The sequence below is a fragment of the Rhinoderma darwinii genome, chromosome 2 (assembly GCF_050947455.1).
Source record: "Rhinoderma darwinii isolate aRhiDar2 chromosome 2, aRhiDar2.hap1, whole genome shotgun sequence".
NCBI classification, from domain to species: Eukaryota; Metazoa; Chordata; class Amphibia; order Anura; family Rhinodermatidae; genus Rhinoderma; species Rhinoderma darwinii.
Genome location: NC_134688.1, coordinates 263,221,255 through 263,241,932, shown reverse-complemented (window position 1 = coordinate 263,241,932; position 20,678 = coordinate 263,221,255). Strand labels below are relative to the sequence as shown.

Here is a 20,678-nt window from a genome sequence, read left to right as displayed (position 1 = left end):
TAAATGGAGTCATGCTTAAAGGAATAGTTACCTAAAAATGTTTATCTAGTAACTAGATATTTCTCTCAGAACAAATCACGGAGCGGTCTGTACGTGGTTAGGGGGAAAGAGATAGAGTCACTCACGCAGCTGGTTAATGTGGGCCTCAGGGTTCATGATACGTCATATGATGGGATATGCATAGGATTATGCCACATAGTTGAGTTAGGTTTTATTAGTTGGGACTTAATGTGTAGGGAGACGTCGGTTATGGGTAATGGAGTATGTTTCATAAACACCCTCTGCGGGCAAGAGATATTTAAGGATTCCATTGCACAAGGTGAAGGAGACTTATGTGGTCATGAGTGTCGTTGCAGGAGCTGGTACCTGGGGTTAGGCTCCTTATGGAGTTTGTGAGCTTATGGGCGGGAGCGAGGTAGTCAGGGCGGAGAAGGGGTTTGAGATTCCTACGGAGTAGGGCTATATCTTTATTGTTACAAGTTTTGAAGTTGCTTCACGCCATTGATCTCTCTGGTGAATTACTAATAGAGGTTGGAAGTAGATGTTTGTGTTCGCTGAAAGTGTACTATTTACAGACAATTACACGGGAGGTGGTCTCCACTTCCTTAGATTCCTTACCAACTCTCCCCTATAGGTATTCCCTCCGAGGTGTCTCGCTGGCTGAGTACCCTCGGTTTCTTTAACCTTCCTTAGAGAATTCCCTGATTATCCTTACTTACTTATCTGTTTTTTCCTATTGTTGTTTCTTTTCTTTTCTTCCCTTTTTCTCCTTCCCTCCCTTCGGTTTCTTCCCTCGCAGCACCTGGGAACTATGAACACAGATACGAAATTGCTCTCCTACAATGTCCGAGGCCTGAGGACTCCAGAGAAGCGCTCCATGATTCTTGCTGAACTGTGGAGACTTAAAACTCAGGTGGCGTTTCTTCAAGAAACACATTTCCGGAAAGATAAGGTACCACGGTTCTCCAATAGACGCTTTCCATATTGCTATCATGGTTGCTCAGAGGATGCCAGATCTAGGGGTGTGAGTATTCTCATTGCACAACATGTACCTTGGATCTTCACTGATTCATTGGCAGACCCTCAGGGTAGATTTCTGTTTGTCAAGGGCACTCTATTCTCACAAGCAGTTACACTAGCTAACCTGTACTTACCAAACACGGGACAATCAGCGGCTCTAGCGACATATTTGGAACAGCTACAGACTTTTGGGGACGGTATAATTATAGTTGGAGGGGATTTTAATGTAGCAATGGAACCTCACCTTGACGTCTCAAGGGGCGCCTCCCATCTTCCTTACTCTCAACTTAGCTCCATTAGGAAAACTATTCATGATCACCAACTAGTGGATGTCTGGAGGACTCTGTACCCGGAAGCTAGAGATTACTCATATTACTCAGCAACTCATGATATGTTTTCCAGAATAGACTATTTTTTCATCAGTCATTTCCATCTGGATAGAGTAGTGGGGGCAGACATTCACACATCACCTTTGTTGGACCATTCGCCAATTGCGCTCTCTCTCTCTTTCGCCCCGCCCTCACAGGCACAGGGTCGGTGGAAACTCAATGAGTTTTTACTTCAACATCCTGAGGCTCAATCTGAAATTAGTCGTGAGCTGGAGCTCTACTTCGCCACCAATACTGGCTCAGTGGCAAATCTGCTCATATTATGGGAGGCCCATAAATGCTACATAAGAGGTTTTTTCATCAAGTGGGGGGCGCGGCTCAAGAGAGAGAGAGTGGCAAAAACAAGTGACCTGTTGACCAAGATTAGCGAAATAGAGGTCAAACATAAACATTGTCAGACCTCAGAAACTAGGGGAGTTTTGCTGTCACTTCGGGAAGAACTTAGAGCTCTTTATGAAGTTAAGGCTAAGGCCACATTAGTTAAGTGTCGGAGAATATTTTATGAATATGGAAATAAACCGGGGAAAATTCTGGCAAATGCCTTGAGAACCCAGAGAGCCTCGGCTTATGTTCCTCATATTACCTCCCAGACAGGGGCAAAGATAACCTCCCCGAGGGAGATAGCCCGATCCTTTCGGGAATTCTACTCCTCCCTATACCAATTAACACCTCATTCTCCTCCCACGAAGGTAGCTATACTGGAATATATATCCTCCTCAGGTTTCCCACGACTACCTGAAGATGCATGTGACACCTTAGATCATCCAATCACTCATGAAGAACTTTCTGAAGCTTTGCAGGACACAAAAAAGGGTAAGGCCCCAGGCCCGGACTGACGGTGGGTTACTATAAAATGTTCCTGGATCAGTTAGCAGATGGCTTTGTGGGGGCTCTTAATGCGATATCATCAGGCAGCTCGGTACCTTCAGATTCACTGAAGGCCACCATAGTGGTTATCCCGAAGGATGGCAACGATCCCTCCTCATGTGCTAGCTATAGACCGATTTCGTTACTCAATGTAGATCTGAAATTGTTTTCTAAAATATTGGCGAATCGGATAGCCCCATTGATGACTACCGTAATTCACGGAGACCAAACAGGCTTCATCCCATCAAGGGAAGCGAGAGATAATACGACTTAGGCCCTCAACCTTGTCCATTGGGTCAACTCACAGAAGAACCCTGCTGTCATTTTATCCACAGACGCGGAAAAGGCTTTTGATCGAGTCGGGTGGCCTTTTTTATTTGGAACTCTGGAACATCTGGGTGTAGGACCTAACATGCGCTCCTGGGTGGGAGCACTGTACTCGTCGCCTTCGGCTTCTGTGAGAGTAAATGGTACTTATTCTTCCCCATTTACGATCCATAATGGGACAAGACAGGGATGCCCTCTTTCACCCCTGCTGTTCGCCTTAGCTCTGGAACCTTTTTTATGTAAGATCAGAGGCAACGTCAATGTGAGTGGCTTAAACATGAGAGGTAAAATTTTTAAGGTGGCGGCTTATGCAGATTATCTGCTATTTTTCGTGACCTCTCCTCACATTTCAATGCCCAATCTCATGAAGGAATTTCGAGAGTACGGCCTAATGTCCAACCTGAAAATCAACTTTCAGAAGTCGGAGGCGATGATGCTACATACTCCACATGATCTAGGGAACTCCCTACGGGCTAGTTTTCCCTTTAGATGGGCGAGAGAATCGATCAAATATCTGGGTATCCAACTGCCGGCCAATATAGATCAGACATTCCAGCTGAACTTTTTACCTCTGTTACAAACATTGAGAAATGATTTGGCTCGATGGACAGGGGGGACGTTCTCATGGTTTGGGAGAGTGAGCATTATTAAGATGAATGTGTTACCCAGATTCCTATACCCGATGCAGGCATTACCAATTAAATTACCTACGTCCTTTTTTAAAACTGTATATCAATACATCACTTCCTTTGTATGGGCTGATAAATCGCCGAGATTACAGAGGAGAGTCCTAGTGCTTGCCAAACGTCGTGGAGGGATTGGGCTGCCTGATGTAGAGCAATATTACCAAGCCATACACTTGACTAGGATAGTGGACTGGTGCCGCCATGCTTATCTTAAGGATTGGATAAATGTGGAACAAGGCTTTACGGACCTCCCACTAAAATGCTTGCCATGGATACCCTTGACTCATCTAAAATCCCTGAGAGATCATCCTACTATCTATTCAACACTACAGGTGTTCAGGAGAGTGAGGGGAAGGGAAGGGGTCTCATCGGCTCCTTCGCCGCTCGCGCCGGTCCTGGGGACACCAGAGTTTGAACCAGGATTATCGGAAGGGACATTTAAAAACTGGCTTCAACAGGGTCGTTTTAGGATTTGTCACTTTTGTAGACAGTCGACTTGGCTACGGGATAGGGAACTCACTGAACCTGAGGGCATGCTGGTAGCGTCACAGTGGCAGACTTTACAGCTATCTCACTACTTGGCTTATATACCTACACCTGCTGCTTACGATCGCAGACTAACCCAGTTTGAAACAATGTGTTCCCAGACGGGACATGTGAAACGAGCATTGTCTAAAATCTATGGTATACTGATTTCTCCTGTAGAAGATTTCAAGCCACCGTTTATCACGAAATGGGAGCGGGATCTCCAGATCTCTCTAACACAAGAACAAAAAGAGAAGGTCATGCTCCTCTCACATAAAGCGTCTATTAGTAATGCTTATCAAGAAACAAATTATAAAATATTATCCCGGTGGTACAGAGTCCCACATGCACTTCACAAAATGTTTCCTGAGGTTTCACATCTCTGCTCGAGATGTGGCAAGGAAGAAGGTACGCTACTACATATATTCTGGGGATGTGACAGTCTTCGACCCTTTTGGGCAGAAGTACAAGACATCATATTTGAAATCACGGGACTCACTCTGGGGGACGATCCGGCGTGGATCCTGTTGCATCACCATGACATCTCCATAGGGACGTATAAGAAATCGCTGGTGAGACACTTGTTAAATGCAGCTAAAGCATGTATTCCAGCGAAATGGCAGTCCTCTGAGCCTCCATCGATTAGACAATGGCTGAAGCGGGTACAAGATATTAGGAGAATGGAGGAGTTGCTTCATCACTCTCCTGATCAAGCAGGTAGATTCCGGAAAACATAGTTCTACTGGCTGGAATTTTGTAGCTCAGACAGGTACAAGGAAATCATGGGTGAACAAGTTGGGAATGATGCTGGGAACTCTTAGAAATATTTGGTTTGTAGAGACGTGCTGCGGGGGGGGGGGGAGAGAGCTGGGAGAGATGACTCCCCTCTTCCCTCATTTCTTTTAATCTTCTTTGTTTTTCCTTTTTTTTTTTTTTCTCTTTTCTTATTGTTTTTTTTCTCTGTCATCTGACTCTTGACTATCATCTCAGATGGTCATAGGGGGGGAGGAGGAGGGTATAGGGAAATGTCGCAAAGAGATGTTAATTTATGGTACAAGTCTATCTATATTGACAATGGTGGATGTGTGAAGTATTTCAAAATATTGACATTTCTGAAAAATCTAGCAGACTTGTAGAGTTAACTGTGTACATTTAACATTGTGTTCCGATTTTATGGATGTACCCTCGTCTACCCCTTTTTTCCTTCTGTATCCTTACTTTCTTTGTTGAAAATAAAAAATTTGAAACAACGCTAGTGGCGCGATGACGTCATCGCGACATTTCCATTGTTGAAAGGCGCTGATTGATGGCGGAAGTCATTCTGCCCCGCCAATCAGCGCCTTTTAATGATGCAAGCGGCGCGATGACGTCATCGTGCCACTTGCATCGTTCAATCCCAGCAGACCTGCTCAGAAAAGAGAAGGCCTGCATTGCCACAGGACGGTGCAGGAATGGGATCAGGTGAGCATGTAAAGTTTTTGATTTTTTCTTTAAAAAGTGTGCATCGCATTATCTACAGGAGGGCAGGGGAGGACAGGGCTATATGTTGGGTACAAGCTATAGAGGGGGCTATATGTAGGGAACTATCTACAGTGGGCGGCTATATGTAGGGAACTATATACAGGGGGGCTATATGTGGGGCACTATATAAAGGGGGGCTATATGCGGGGCACTATATAAAGGGGGGCTATATGCGAGGCACTATATACAGGGGGCTATATGTGAGGCACTATGTACAGGGGGCTATAGGTGGGGCACTAGCTACAGAGGGGTCTATATGTGGGTCACTATCTACAGGGGGTTATATGTAGGGCACTATCTACAGGGGGATCTATGTATGTCACTATCTATGGGTGCACTATCTACAGGGGATCTATGGGGGGCACTATATACAGGGGGCTCTATGGAGGCACTATCTACAGGGAGCACTATGTGTGTGGCACACAGTGTATGGTGCTATTATAATCAGGGATACAGTGTATGGTGCTATTATAATTAGAGGTGCAGTGTATGGTGCTATTATATTTATATTCAGGGCGTATTGTGTGGCTTCATGAGAATTTTATCTTCATTTATAGGAGCAGACATTTTTGAACAGTGGGAAGCTGAAGACATCTGAGCGGCAGACTGCAGATATAGGCCATGGCCAGGAGAAGTCATCATAGAGTTCTGGACCGGATGGAGAAGAAAAGAGAAAAATAACTAGAATCTGAGATCGTCACCAGTGAGTCACTTAATGCAAATGTTTATTCTGCCTCTAATCAGTACTGTAGTCACTGTATGATCTGCAGCGAGATGATGGTCATGATTTTTTTTAATGAAACAGCAACTCCCAGCATATTCTTACCATTGTTTGGGCCATGCTGGGGAGCTGTATTTTTACGCTGTACAAACCTATATGGCAGGAGTTGCACTACATTCAGCTGTATTTGTGTTGGTGTTGTATTTATGTACTATGTTTGGTTCTGGATATATGTAATGAGCTTGGTTCTGGTGTTGTATATATGTATTGAGCTTGGTTCTGATGCTGTATTTATGTACTGAGCTTGGTTGTGGTGTTGTATATGTGTACTGAGCTTGGTTCTGGTGCTGTATATATGTACTGAGCTTGGTTCTGGTGTTGTATATATGTACTGAGCTTGGTTCTGGTGTTGTATATATGTACTGAGCTTTGTTCTGGTGCTGTATTTATGTACTGATCTTAGTTCTGGTGCTGAATATATGTATTGAGCTTGGTTCTGGAGCTGTATATGTCAGAGCTTAGTTCTGGAGCTGTAATTATGTAGGAGATATTTATAATAACAAAATTGCAGGGCAGATGAAATTGTTTTCAATTCATTGTATATTTAATGGGAACATTTCAGGTAATTTTAACCCCTTGAACCGCCACCATGCGGTAATACATGACCTGACAATATTTCCAAAGATTCCCCTGTGTGTTTTTTTCAGATGCAGCAAAATCTATGAAATCAACTTTTAAAATTGTGCACGCTATATGCTAATTACTCATTAAAGGGTCATGGGGCGATGCCGCTATCCTGAAGAGTCACATAGTTCTGTCTCCAAACCCACCTTTCAATGTTTGATTGACATCCCCCTGGCTGTTATACATCACTACCAGTCTCCTCCATCTTTCTCGGAGGCGCTATTGGGCATGCACCGTGCAGCGAGGTGTATTCTGCCCAGCTGCACCGTACATGCCAGTACAAGGCAACGGAGCATCCGCAAGAGTTAGAGGAGACTGCTAGTGATGTAGAACAGCAAGGGGGATGTCAATCAAAATCTGGGAGGCGCTATTTCAAATTTCATCTTAGGCAACAGAAAAGCTAGGATCGGCCCTGGATACGCTGCATATTCTTACAAAGCGTATCCGACCCGTGGGAACTCGACCTTATACTTCTCTTTCTTACTGGATCCACTGCTGCTTAAGGTCAATAATCGACATCAAAATCTAGTTTAAAATCTGCAACAAATACATTATATGGATTACCTGTGGAAATACCTGCGTTTATCTGTGGTTTTGATGCAGATTTTCCACATTAAACTCCACAACGTGTGCATGTAGCCTAAATGTAGAAAGCATTAGGCCCCATGCACATGACCGGAAAAAAACTTTGTAATTGCGGATCTCAATACGGTCCGCAATTACGGACCCGCCTGGTTCTATTGGCCGCAGACACCTTTCCGTACCGCTACGGATAGGTGTCCGTGCCGTAGGACCATGCCGGGAATTATGGAGCATGTCCAACTTTTAGTTTTTTACGGGCCGTGGGTCCATACTTTGTATGGGAGCATGGCACAAAAATGTGGTGATTACGGGCACGGTCGTGTGCATGAGGTCTAAATCTGCAGGAAAATGTGTTTCATGTTGATTTTACTGCAGAAACGCAGCTTTAGGCCCCCTACACACACTACCGATTTAGTTGTAAAAATTTCTGCGACTGAAAAATCAGTACGGTTCATCTGAATGTGGTTGTTTCTGCAGCGAGCACAAAATCTGCAACAAAATTTGCTGCGTATGTAGGGGTCCTAAGGCCGGGTTCCCACGCAGGGCCGCCATCAGGGGGGTATTAGGGGTAGTAGTGTAGGGGGCCCGGCCAAACTTAATTGAAAGGGGGGCCCGGCAACTGCCGCGACTTGCCTTTGGTAGAAAAAAACAGGCCCCTGCAATGGGGCCTGTTTTTTTCACCAAAACAATGTCGTGAGCTGCGGGCCCCCCTCTCGTGAAACACCGCCGTGAGCTGCGGGCCCCCCTCTTATCACCGCCGCGAAATACCGCCCGCTTGCGCGCGTACGAGCGAGCGCGCGACCGCGCGCGAACGACCGCAAGCGCGCGCTCCCACGCGCGAACGACCAGGCGCGCCGCCGAGAGGGAGGCGGTGCGCCCGCAACACAACATCTAGGGGGAAGGACAGCCACACTGGACAGCGGCGCAGTCTACTTACCTGCTGGCCCGCCTCCGACTCGTCCGCCTCCGACTCCGCCTTCTCGTCCTCGTCCTCCTCGTCCGACTCCGCCTCCTCGTCCGACTCCGCCTCCTCATCCTTCAGAGCGTGGCTGCGTAAGGAGAGGGGGAGGAGTCTAGTTGTTGCGCGGCGGCAGTTCTACGATCCCCGCCATTTTCTGGAGCCTAGAGGCTGGAGGTGAAGGACGACATCTGGACCGAAGACATCGCCTGAAGAGGACTGGAGTGGGAGCATCTCTTCTGACACGGTGAGTAAAGGATCTCAAAGTGCTATTTATGTATGGCCCTGTTCACACAGAGTATTTTGCAGGCCAAAAAAATCTGCCCATACTATCTTGCCGCGTTTTTTGCAGACAAAAAACGCAGTGAAAAATGCATTTTCTGCCTCCCATTGATTTCGATGGGAGGTCAGAGGCGGAACCGCGGCAAGAAAGGATGTGCTGCTTTTCCTTTTTTCCGCGACTGGTTCCCGTTGATTTCAGATTAAATCAATGGGAGGCTGTTTTGGAAGTTTTTTGGTGCTGATTCTGACGCAGTATCCGAGTCAATATCAAGGCCCAAAAACTCTGTGAACTGGGCCTTATTGTTAGGGCTTATTCAGACGAACGTGTAATACGTCCGTGCAACGTGTGTGATTTTCACGCGCCTCGCACGGACCTATGTTACTCTATGGGGCCGTGCGGACTGTCAGTGATTTTCATGCAGCGTGAGTCCGTGTGTCCGCTGCGTAAAACTCACGACATGTCCGATATTTGTGCATTGTTCGCGCATCACGCACCCATTGAAGTCAATGGGTGCGTGAAAATCACTCCCAGCACTTCCGCAGCCGTATAAACTATGAATGAAAACAGAAAAGCACCACGTGCTACAAACAGAGTGTCATAATGATGGCGGCTGCGCGAAAATCACGCAGCCGCGCATCATACGCTGCTGACACACGGAGCTGTTATGGACCTTTTGCATGCGCAAAACGCCACGTTTTTGCGCACACAAAAAGCACACGCTCGTGTGAATCCGGCCTTAGGATAGGAACACACTAGGCATGAACACTGCGGATTTTATGCAACACATTTTATTGTGGATAATCCGCAGCGTATCACAGTCGCAGCAGAGTGGATGAGGTTTGAACAAATCTCATCCACACGCTGCAAAAATAATGGACCTGCAGTGTGGGTTTTTAAGCCGCAGCATGTCAATGTATTCTGTGGGATCGCTGCTCCTCTGTTGCGGAAATGCTGCGGTTCTGCCGAAAAATCACAAATGAGAAAAAAAAAAGGTACTTTTTTACATTTATAAAAAAGTTTAGACTTGCCCCGGCCGTAGTCCTGGTGACGCGATCCTCTATTCTTAGCGCAGCCCGGCCTCCTGTCATGGCGTTTCATCCCATGTGACTGCTGCAGCGGTCACATGGTCTACAGCGTCATCCCAGGAGGCGGGGCTACGTTCATAAGAGAGAGATGCGTCATCTAAACTACGGCCGGGGTAAGTCTAAACTTTTTTTTCCCTGCAGGATTCCCGCAGCGGACATGCCTCACGAAACCTGCGCCACTATTTGGTGCGGTTTTGCTGGCGGAATTCCCTGCAGCTACCGGGGCGGATAAGCTGTGTAGTTTTACTCAGCATATCCGCCTAGTGTGTCCCTTATGATGTCGCTCCTGGAGCTGCTGCCGGTCTCTAAATAGGCAGTTGGTTCAGTAGAATTTGGAATTATTTTTTTTTGTGAACCAGCTTAAAAAAACACAAAACTTTTGTGTTAGGGCCTGTTCACATCACCGTTCGCTTCCGTTCCGGGGTTCCGTCTGAGGTTTCTGTCGGGTGAACCCCACAACGGAAAGTGACAGCACAGCTTCAGTTTCAGTCACCATTGATCTCAATGGTGACGGAAACATCGCTAATGGTTTCCGTTCGTCACCATTCCGGAAGGTTTTCGGACGGAATCAATAGCGTAGTCGACTGCACTAATGGTGACGGAAACGGAAGCTGTCACTTTCACTTTCCGTTGCGGGGTTAACCCGACGGAAACCTCAGACGGAACGGAAGCGAACGGTGATGTGAACAGGCCCTAACACAAAAGTTTTGTATTTTTTTAAGCTGGTTCACAAAAAAAAAAAATTCCAAATTCTACTGGACCAACTGCCTATTTAGAGACCGGCAGCAGCTCCAGGAGCGACATCATAAGGGACACACTAGGCGGATATGCTGAGTAAAACTACACAGCTTATCCGCCCCGGTAGCCGCAGGGAATTCTGCCAGCAAAACTGCACCAAATAGTGGCGCAGGTTTCGTGAGGCATGTCCGCTGCGGGAATCCTGCAGGGAAAAAAAAGTTTACTTACCCCGGCTGTAGTTTAGGTGACACATCTCTCTCTTCTGAACGTAGCCCCGCCTCCTGGGATGACGCTGTAGACCATGTGACCGCTGCAGCAGTCACATGGGATGAAACGTCATGACAGGAGGCGGGGCTGCGCTAAGAATAGAGGATCGCGTCACCAGGACTACGGCCGGGGTAAGTCTAAACTTTTTTATAAATTTAAAAAAAGTGCCTTTTTTTTTTCTTCTCATGTGTGCTTTTTGCGGCAGAACCGCAGCATTTCCGCAACAGAGGAGCAGCGATTCCACAGAATACATTGACACGCTGCGGCTTAAAAAGTCACACTGCAGGTCCATTATTTTTGCAGCGTGTGGATGAGATTTGTTCAAACCTCATCCACTCTGCTGCAACTGTAATACGCTGCGGATTTTCCACAATAAAATGTGTTGCATAAAATCCGCAGTGTTCATGCCTAGTGTGTTCCTACCCTAAGGCCGGATTCACACAAGCGTGTGCTTTTTGTGTGCGCAAAAACGTGGCGTTTTGCGCATGCAAAAGGTCCATAACAGCTCCGTGTGTCAGCAGCGTATGATGCGCGGCTGCGTGATTTTTGCGCAGCCGCCATCATTATGACACTGTTTGTATGTTTGTAGCACGTGGTGCTTTTCTGTTTTCATTCATAGTTTATACTGCTGCGGAAGTGCTGGGAGTGATTTTCACGCACCCATTGACTTCAATGGGTGCGTGATGCGCGAACAATGCACAAATATCGGACATGTCGTGAGTTTTACGCAGCGGACACACGGACACACGCTGCATGAAAATCACTGACAGTCTGAACGGCCCCATAGAGTAACATAGGTCCGTGCGAGGCGCGTGAAAATCACGCGCGTTGCACGGATGTATTACACGTTCGTCTGAATAAGCCCTAACAATAAGGCCCAGTTCACAGAGTTTTTGGGCCTTGATATTGACTCGGACACTGCGTCAGAATCAGCACCAAAAAACTTCCAAAACAGCCTCCCATTGATTTAATCTGAAATCAATGGGAGCCAGTCGTGGAAAAAAGAAAAAGCAGCACGTCCTTTCTTGCCGCGGTTCCGCCTCTGACCTCCCATCGAAATCAATGGGAGGCAGAAAATGCATTTTTCCCTGCGTTTTTTGTCTGCTGTTCTCAATCGCCGCGGGCAAAAAACGCGGCAAGATAGTGTGGGCAGGTCAAAATCTGCCTCAAAATTCGGTGCGCGGTTCCAGGCGGTCGCGGGTGCGCATGCGCTGGAGTTTGCGGGTGCGCGCGATCGGTCGCACGGGCGGCAGTGTTTGACGGCCCCCATGACGACCCCCATGCTACCCAGGGCCGCGATCAGGGGGGGTATTATGGGTACTGATGTGAGAGGCCCGGCCAAACCTAATTGAAAGGGGGGCCCGCAGCTCACGACATTCTTTTGGTGAAAAAAACGGGCCCCATTGCAGGGGCCTGTTTTTTTCCTACCAAAGACAAGTCGCGGCAGTTGCCGGGCCCCCCTTTCAATTAGGTTTGGCCGGGCCTCTCACATCAGTACCCATAATACCCCCCCTGATGGCGGCCCTGGGTACCTTGATATAGTGCTGGACGGAGTACCGTTAACAGGCGGTGCCACGGTAGGGGGGCCCCGAAAATTTAGCTGTAGGGGGCCCTGAAATTCCTGATGGCGGCCCTGTTCCCACGGGTCGGATTTGCTGCGTAAAAACTATGCATATCCACGTATCTGACCTGGAACCGGCAGCACATTCTGTCCATAAAACCGCACCATATTGAAGTGCGGTTTTTCGGGTGGAAGGCAGCATTGAAAAAAAAAAGAGAAACGTTTATACTTACCTCCTCCCTCTTTTCTGTTGCGTAGTTCGGCTTCCTAAGATGACATTGCAGGCCATGTGACCGCTGCAGCCTGTGATTGGCTGCAGGCGGTCACATGGGATGAAACGTCACCCTAGGAGGCCGGACTGCAGGAAAAAGCAGGGAGTTCTGGGTAAGTATGATTTTTGTTTTTTCTGGGTTGCGATTTTTGCAGCGATTCTGCCGCAAATGTCACAACACTTGGCTTTCTGTTGCAGCTTTTGCATCCCCATTGAATTCAATGGGAAAACCTGAGAAGCAATGAAAACGCAGCATAGATTGACATGCTGCGGCTTTAAATTCTGCACCGCAGGTGAATTTATTAACGTTTACGCTGAGGTTTTTTTCCGCAGCGTGGGCATGAGATTTTCTAAATCTCACGCACTTTGCTGATACTGTGAATGCTGCGTAATTTCCGCACAGGATGCCGGAATATTTTTTCCCATTGATTACATTGTAAAGATTTCTGCAGCGTATTCTTATGCTGCGGAAATCCAAGGCACATACACCATGTGTGACTGAACCCTAACAATTCTAAAATCTCTGGAATTCCTTATTTGTGATTACCTCATGTGAATGAGAATTTATGGCAGCTCACTAGTTGAATCTGATCAGTATGGAGCCCATAGTTTGTATGTGTTTCCTCCCACAATCCAAAACATTCTTATAATACAGAAATGCCACCTTGTTTCTCATAGAGATTTATTAGTGGAAGTATAACTAAGTAGGGAATAATGTGAGAACTGTTATTAATGTTATTATTTCCAAACTCAATAGTATAGCATAGCTGAACGCCAAAAAGCACCAAACAGTGTAATTTCCTAGAGAATTACCAACATTCTTTACAAATTTTACAGCATTTATGGAAGTATAATGCATATTATTCTCACATTTATAAAGTTATGTATGAGCTATGTCAACTATTTTCAAATGTCAATGTTATTAATCCCATCATGTTTCTCAGTCATAATGGGTTAATGTGTGAGGTACATGATGGGGTTAATTACTATTAATGTGAGGAACATGGAGGTTAAATTAATCGCGCCTCACATTAATAAGTGAAAGAAAGCAGTGTTTATTTCATTTTTTTACAGCGTACACATCATAAATGATGCAAAAAAATTGTTGTGCGCGCCATTGCTGAATGTGTATATGTTATGTATTGAGACTTATTTTAATGTTTATTGTAAAAAAGGTGAATGTGTATTTTTTTTTATTTGACATTACTTTGTTTTTACTTTATTTTTAAACTTTAATGTACTGACATATATCAGATATGTGCCAGTACATTAGCCTGTGGACAGATAGCACACAGGCAGCTGTTAGGACATATCTAAGTATGCCCTAACATCAAGAAATATGGTAAGACAGCCCTGGGGTCTGTCAATAGACCCTGGGCTGTCTGCCCATATATGGTATGGCCCTCGATCGCGTCACAGGAATTACCTGTGACGCGATCCAGGGGCATCCCCCCTTCTCATTTTCTCCTGAATGCTGCAGTCAGCTGTGATCGCAGCATTCAGGAGAATAGCGGCGGAGACGAGCGGTTGCTCTGATCTCCGCCGTTATAGAGCGGGGCTGCGGCTGTGTAATACAGTCATTGCCCCGCTCCTGACAGTAAGTGGGCGCGCGGTCAGCATGAGGTGATGCGGACGGCGCTGTACTAATGAGCGGCAGTTCAGGCACTGGGGACAGAACATGGGGGTGTTTTGCAGTGCGCCCGCCATGTTCTGTCTTCAGTGTTGGCACTCATTAGTGCAGCGCCGGCCGCATCGCATCATCCTGACCCCGCGCACATGTCATGACTCAGGAGCGGGGCTGTGGCTGTATTACACATCTGAAGCCGCGCTCTCATACATTCATGTGTTACTATACTAAGCTGTGCGGCTGCGCAGCTCAGTATCGAAATACAGGAAATAGCGGTATCGAACCGTTTAGGGATGCAGAGTATCGAAACAATATCGAAGTTTCGATGCACCGTGCATCCCTAATAGGAGGTGTGTATGGCACTATCGACAAGGGGGGTGGCACTATCTACAGAGGGCTGTGTGGCACTATCTACAGGGAGTGTGTATGGCACTATCTACAAGGGGGGTATGGCACTATATACAGGGGGCTGTGTGTCACTATCTACAGGGGTGCTGTGTGTCACTATCTACAGGGGGGCTGTGTGGCACTATCAACAGGGGAGGCTGTGTGGCACTATCAACAGGGGGGCTGTGTGGCACTATCAACAGGGGGGGCTATGTGGCACTATCTTCAGGGGGTGTGTAAGGCACTATCTACAGAGGGCTGTGTGGCACTATCTACAGGGGGTGTAGGTGTGTGGCACTATCTACAGAGGGCTGTGTGTGGCACTATCTACAAGGGGGGTATGTGGCACTATCTACAGGGGACTGTCTGTGGCACTATCTACAGGGGGCTGTGTAAGGCACTATCTACAGAGGGCTGTGTGGCACTATCCACAGGGGGTGTAGGTGTGTGGCACTATCTACAGAGGGCTGTGTGGCACTATCTACAAGGGGGCATGTGGCACTATCTACAAGTGGGGATGTAGAACTATCTACAAGAGGAGGCTGTTCATTATGTCACCATATAGTCTCATTAGCCTCAGTCATACAATCTGTTTCAGTCAGAAACACTGACCTCTTTAATTTATTTTCTTTTAATTTATTGTTATGTTAGTTCCCTTATAGACTGCTTGTAAAATGTAGAAAAGGTTTTATGCTCGAGTTACATAAAAAAAACGTGGAAAAAAATATTACACCTCATTGATTGGTAGAGAAAGCAAACATGGTGAGGGGGGAGGAGATGTCGGGAAAGAAGTTGGGGGAGGAGGGGGTGCCAAACTGAATCTTTGCCACGGGTGCTGGAGAACCTAGCTACACCTCTGAGTAAGGGTCTGTTCACACTGCAGTTGGATGGATTGCCTGGATTTTGGAAAAAGACAGCATCAAATCTCCATGTCCTACATAGACTAAAACTGGTGTTTCATATGCCAGTCTTAGGCCCTGTTCACACAGAGTTTTTTTGTAGGCAGAAAAATCTTCCCCAAAATTCCTGAAGGAATTTTGAGGCAGATTTTGACCAGCCTGCAAATTCTGGCCATTGAGCGCCGCGGGCAAAAAACGCTTTCTCTGCCTCTCATTGATTTCAATGGGAGGTCAGAGGCGGAACCGTGGCAAGAAAGAGCATGCCGCTTTTTTTTTTACCGCAAGCGGCTAGAAACCACAGCAGAAAAAAAAACGTTTTCGCCTCCCATTGAAATAGTTTTCCGCGTCAAAATCACCGTATAAAACTCTGTGAAGTGGCCTTAGACTGGAGCCCACTGGCACAAGATGCAACAAATTTTTTTGTTACAACTTAGGCTGTTTGTGCGCCACAAGTTAAAATCTTCTATCATTTACTCCTGATCTGGCGTCAATTATAGTAAATCCGTTGGGAATGCCATAATTTAAAATTTTTTGATGCCAAACACCATAAGGCCTCATTTACACGAGCGTGTGCGTTTTGCGCGCGCAAAAAACGCAGCGTTTTGCGTGCGCAAAAGGCACTTGACAGCTCCGTGTGTCATCCGTGTATGATGCGCGGCTGCGTGATTTTCGCGCAGCCGCCATCATAGAGATGAGGCTAGTCGACGTCAGTCACTGTCCATGGTGCTGAAAGAGTTAACTGATCGGCAGTAACTCTTTCAGCACCCTTGACAGTGCATTCCGATCACCATATCGAGTAACCTGTTTAAAAAAAAAAGAGGTTCGTACTTACCGAGAACTTCCCGGCCGTTGCCTTGGTGACGCGTCCTTGGTGACGCGTCCTTGGTGACGCGCCTCTCTTGACATCTGGCCCCACCTCCCTGGATGACGCAGCAGTCCATGTGACCGCTGCAGCCTGTGCTTGGCTTGTGATTGGCTGCAGCTGTCACTTGGACTGAATTGTCATCCCGGGAGGTCAGACTGGAGGAAGAAGCCGGGAGTTATCGGTAAGTCAGAACTTTTTTTTTTTTTACACGTTCACGTATATTGGAATCGGAAGTCACTGTCCAGGGTGCTGAACCAGTTTAACTCTTTCAGCACCCTGCACAGTGACTGTCTCCTGCCGGGTTCGGTCAAAACGAGTTCGGCCGAACCCGGTAAAGTTCGGTTCGCTCATGTCTAAGACACTCCGTTCGGATGTTTGTAAACAGAAAAGCACGTGGTGCTTTTCTGTTTACATTCAGTTTGACAGCTCTTGCGCGAATCACGCAGTTCGCACGGAAGTGCTTCCGTGCGGCATGCGTGGTTTTCACGCACCCATTGACTTCAATGGGTGCGTGATGCGCGAAAAACGCACGATTATAGAACATGTCGTGTGTTTTACGCAACGCACTCGCGCTGCGCAAAATTCACGCATCGTCTGCACTGCCCCATAGAGTAATATAGGTGCGTACGAAACGCGTGAAAAGCACGCGCATCGCACGTGCGTATATTACGCTCGTGTAAATGAGGCCTTAAGCTGTTCATAAATTCCCCTTCATGTGTGAATCCTGTTCTACCCAGACTAGAGAAACTAAATGCAGCTCCGTTCTGCAAAGCATCATGCTACATTATGGCTTCATGGTCATGGAAGAACTATGTGCATAGAGGCTGTACAGAGGCCCACCGAGTCCCTTGGGCTCCATACTACGTAGTAATAGGCACACCATGTACCGCTATATGGAGCCTATATACAGAGAGAGGAAAATACCATCGTAACACGTCATCCAATGGAATATGACAGAAAAAGACCTTTGTATGCCTACATCTATGGGTGCCATATTACAATACAGCTTCATATAGCTCATATTATGTTCTTGATCACAAGCCCTTATTTGCATTTCTTTTAGTCTCCTCTAATGCTGTTTTCAGAGGCGTAACTTAAAGCTCCTTAGCCCCAGTGCAAAATCTGGACCCCCCACCTAGCATGTGCCATTTATAAGACTAGTGTCTTCTAATGTGGCTGAGGGACCCTTGGGCCCACTCTGGCACCGGGACCCAGGTGCGATTGCTACCTCTGCACCCCCTATAGCTATACCCCTGGTTGTTTTCATTAGGGCTGATTGATTCCATGTACTGTATGAATGTCATTTGGGTGGAAGAACCCAAGAACATTCTGTCACATTTTAGGCTCTGTGTAAAGATCATTTAGTCAGTCTCCCCTTTATTTTCAATTCTGTAGTTTCAAAACAAAACTTTTAAATGGATAATAATGGAAGCACAGGAAAAAATATTAATACTATTAATGTAGCATAAATCAGTGATACATTAGAGATGATATATCAAAACTGGAGAAAAGGAAAAGTGGAATAGTTGCCCATGGCAACCAATCAGATTTCACTTCTCATTTTTCAGTGGCCTTTTGCAAAATGAAAGCAGCAACCTGATTGGTTGCCATGGGCAATTACTCCACTATTCCTTTTCACCAGCTTTGCCATATTTCCCCACTTATGCCTTTTTTTTAAATATATTAAATTATTCTATATTTGCATAATCAAAGACAACAAAGGAAAGACTGACCAAAAAGTGCAAACGTACATGTAGCTAGTACATGTAGCTACCATAGCTAGTACATATCATATCTATAAGAGCTGCCGGGCACTCCTCACGGGTTATTCTGGGTGGAAAATTAATTGGACAAGTGTCATTTTTTTCTGTTGTTTCCCTCAAGGATAGCGGTGCCAGAGGTGCTTGGCAACTCCTCATCTCACCCGCACACAACAAGTAACATGCATGTTTGGCCAGCCTGGAGCAAATGTTAATTAAATTAGACATGATAATTGTCAGACAAAACATCTTTCCGGCCACACAAAAAAATTGCTATAGCGGAAAAGTGCCACCTCACTAGTATCTGCGGATTAAATACAGACCTGCTGAGACCCATGCAGAGTGTTTGTGTGGGGGGGGGGGGGGGCAGGAAGGGGATTTTAGAAGAGGAGAAAATGTGTTAACAGTAATTATGAATCTAGAGTTATTGTAGATTTGATGGGTTAAGATTATATTACTTTCTGCAGAGATGCTATGGAAACATATTGTGCTGTGACGGGTGCTTCGTGTAAAGCCTAAAATGGTAGCTACATTTCCGCCAGGAGCTAAAATTATGTTTGAAGCCGCTATAAATCCTGTGTTTTGTCGCTAACAATAGCACTTACAAAAAGAACAACATGTCTAGCAGGCGATTACAGCCGGCACATAAGTGATTTATCACAAGCAGTCACTATATTGATTAAGGGGGAAGAAGCGGTGGAAATAAACTGAATTCTAGTAGCCCCCTCCAACCTGACAATTAACATTTATTACACTTCTGGATCAATAAATAAATACCGTAGGTGTTTATACTTTGCCATTATTCTCTCTCCTGAAATCTTACTCATAGGACAAAACATCTAGACGATAGAAATTACCAATAACACATTCAGTGATGCTCTGAAAAACAAGACATAGACCAAGCAACTGGAAAACATTGAGTTCGATCCCAGTGCGGGTTGATTCTCCCATACAATCATCTCTTTAGCTAGGTTTACACATTAAGATTTACCCCCCAATCAGACCGTCAACCCAATAATTCATTATCAGCGCCATTGTCTGAACAGCCAACACACACACACACACACACACACACACTCTTTGCAATACAGGAGAAATTTTAGAATTTTTTTTCATTATAGCAGAATAAACCCATGCTGTTCCCAACAATGAGGTCTCGTCCGAATTCACGATAAGACACAACAGTGATTATTACAATCATTCCGCCAATTTACACACAATGAATATTGCTATTATTGGACATTTTTATTCGTATTGTGATGAAAATTGCGATACGTTTACAAACCTTGATCCGCCCTTTATAAAGCGAGTGAATTATAATGATAGTAGTATACATACTTCACTATGGAAGGTGTATGCAGCACTTAGAGACGGTAACTGTTAATCAATTTATTTTCAATTTTTTTTAAATAAATGACTATAGTATATATGTGGGTCCTTTATTGACTACTCCATTTCTAGTTTAATACAGATTGAGTACAGTATACACACAGGGGAAAGCCATGGCAAATATTGGAGAGTGTGGAATCCCGGATAACGGGGAGACATAGGAGATGCTATTATTCTACGCCATTCATTTTCTTACCTTGCATGTATTGCTTTGTGTGTCTGCGGGATCAGGAGCTGCTTCTTTCTAAACACAACAATTCCTCTGTCTCTTCAATACATCTCCATGCTCCATTTGTCGGATCAGCTGATAATTCCCAATGAAAGGATTTATCCCGGCGCTGCATAATTTTCTACATTTGGGAACTTGAGCACCGATTGCAGATAAATGCAGTTGTCCTACATGAGATGCTCTGCTTGTCTGCTGTGTGTGTATTTTTTCTACCGAACAGGTCAGATTCATTAAATAAATGATAAACTGTGGCCGCCGCTGGATGCCAGATGCAATGAGTGCAGTAAAGTGTGTTCATCTGCTTGCTGTACTAGGCATCACACTAAGGTACCACATTTAAACCCTATCGAAGCAGTTTAGTACATTGGATGTAAAGCAGGCTGTAATTGGTTAGCTGGAAGCAGGCTTGGCTTGGTCACATATAGGGCTTTCCTATAGGCTCGTCCTAATGTGATTGTTCTGATGGCCTTTACATGTCAGGGGCCGTGTGCAGCCTGAGGTTCACTCTGTCATATCCCTAGGAGCAATGACAGGTCTGCACAATTGGAACAGCAGAGCTCTACGAGTGCAGGGGACGCATGGCAACGACTATTTATTATCACTAATTAATCTAACAAATGTTTTGTTTTTGCATTTAATTTTAGCTAAGAAATTAACCCAGACATGTAATTAGAAAATTACAACCTAAGCGATGTGTAATACACTGCTATGCTTTTGACAGGGACACAAGGGAACAGCATTGCATCTAATTTACACAATGAGGAATCTAGTTAGACGAATATATGAAATCTCAGGGTGGTCTAAAATGTGCTGATAATTTGTCCATTTTGACCGATAAGGACCTATTAGGGCTAAGGACAGGACAAGTGGTCCTGGCTATTCTTCCTGTTGTACAGTTTATCCGTCCTACTTAAAAATTACTCATGGTCTCCACTTATTAGTGCTATAATATAATAATATAACCTCATGACAGAGAGCGTATTAAGCCTGCTTCAATTTTTTTCTCAGTAATAATTGCATTTGATCAACTATCATAG

General features: G+C 45.6%; 1 protein-coding gene across 1 annotated transcript in view; it reads right to left on the bottom strand.

Moving 5' to 3' along the window:
* Window positions 1–20,124, bottom strand: part of LOC142742956 (mannosyl-oligosaccharide 1,2-alpha-mannosidase IA-like) — a 97,332-nt gene extending 77,208 nt beyond the window's left edge. Inside the window, exon 1 of the mRNA XM_075853232.1 lies at window positions 19,609–20,124. The gene's annotated coding sequence lies outside the window, so the exon portion shown is untranslated. The remainder of the gene's footprint in view (window positions 1–19,608) is intronic.
* Between the last annotated feature and the right edge of the window lie 554 nt (window positions 20,125–20,678).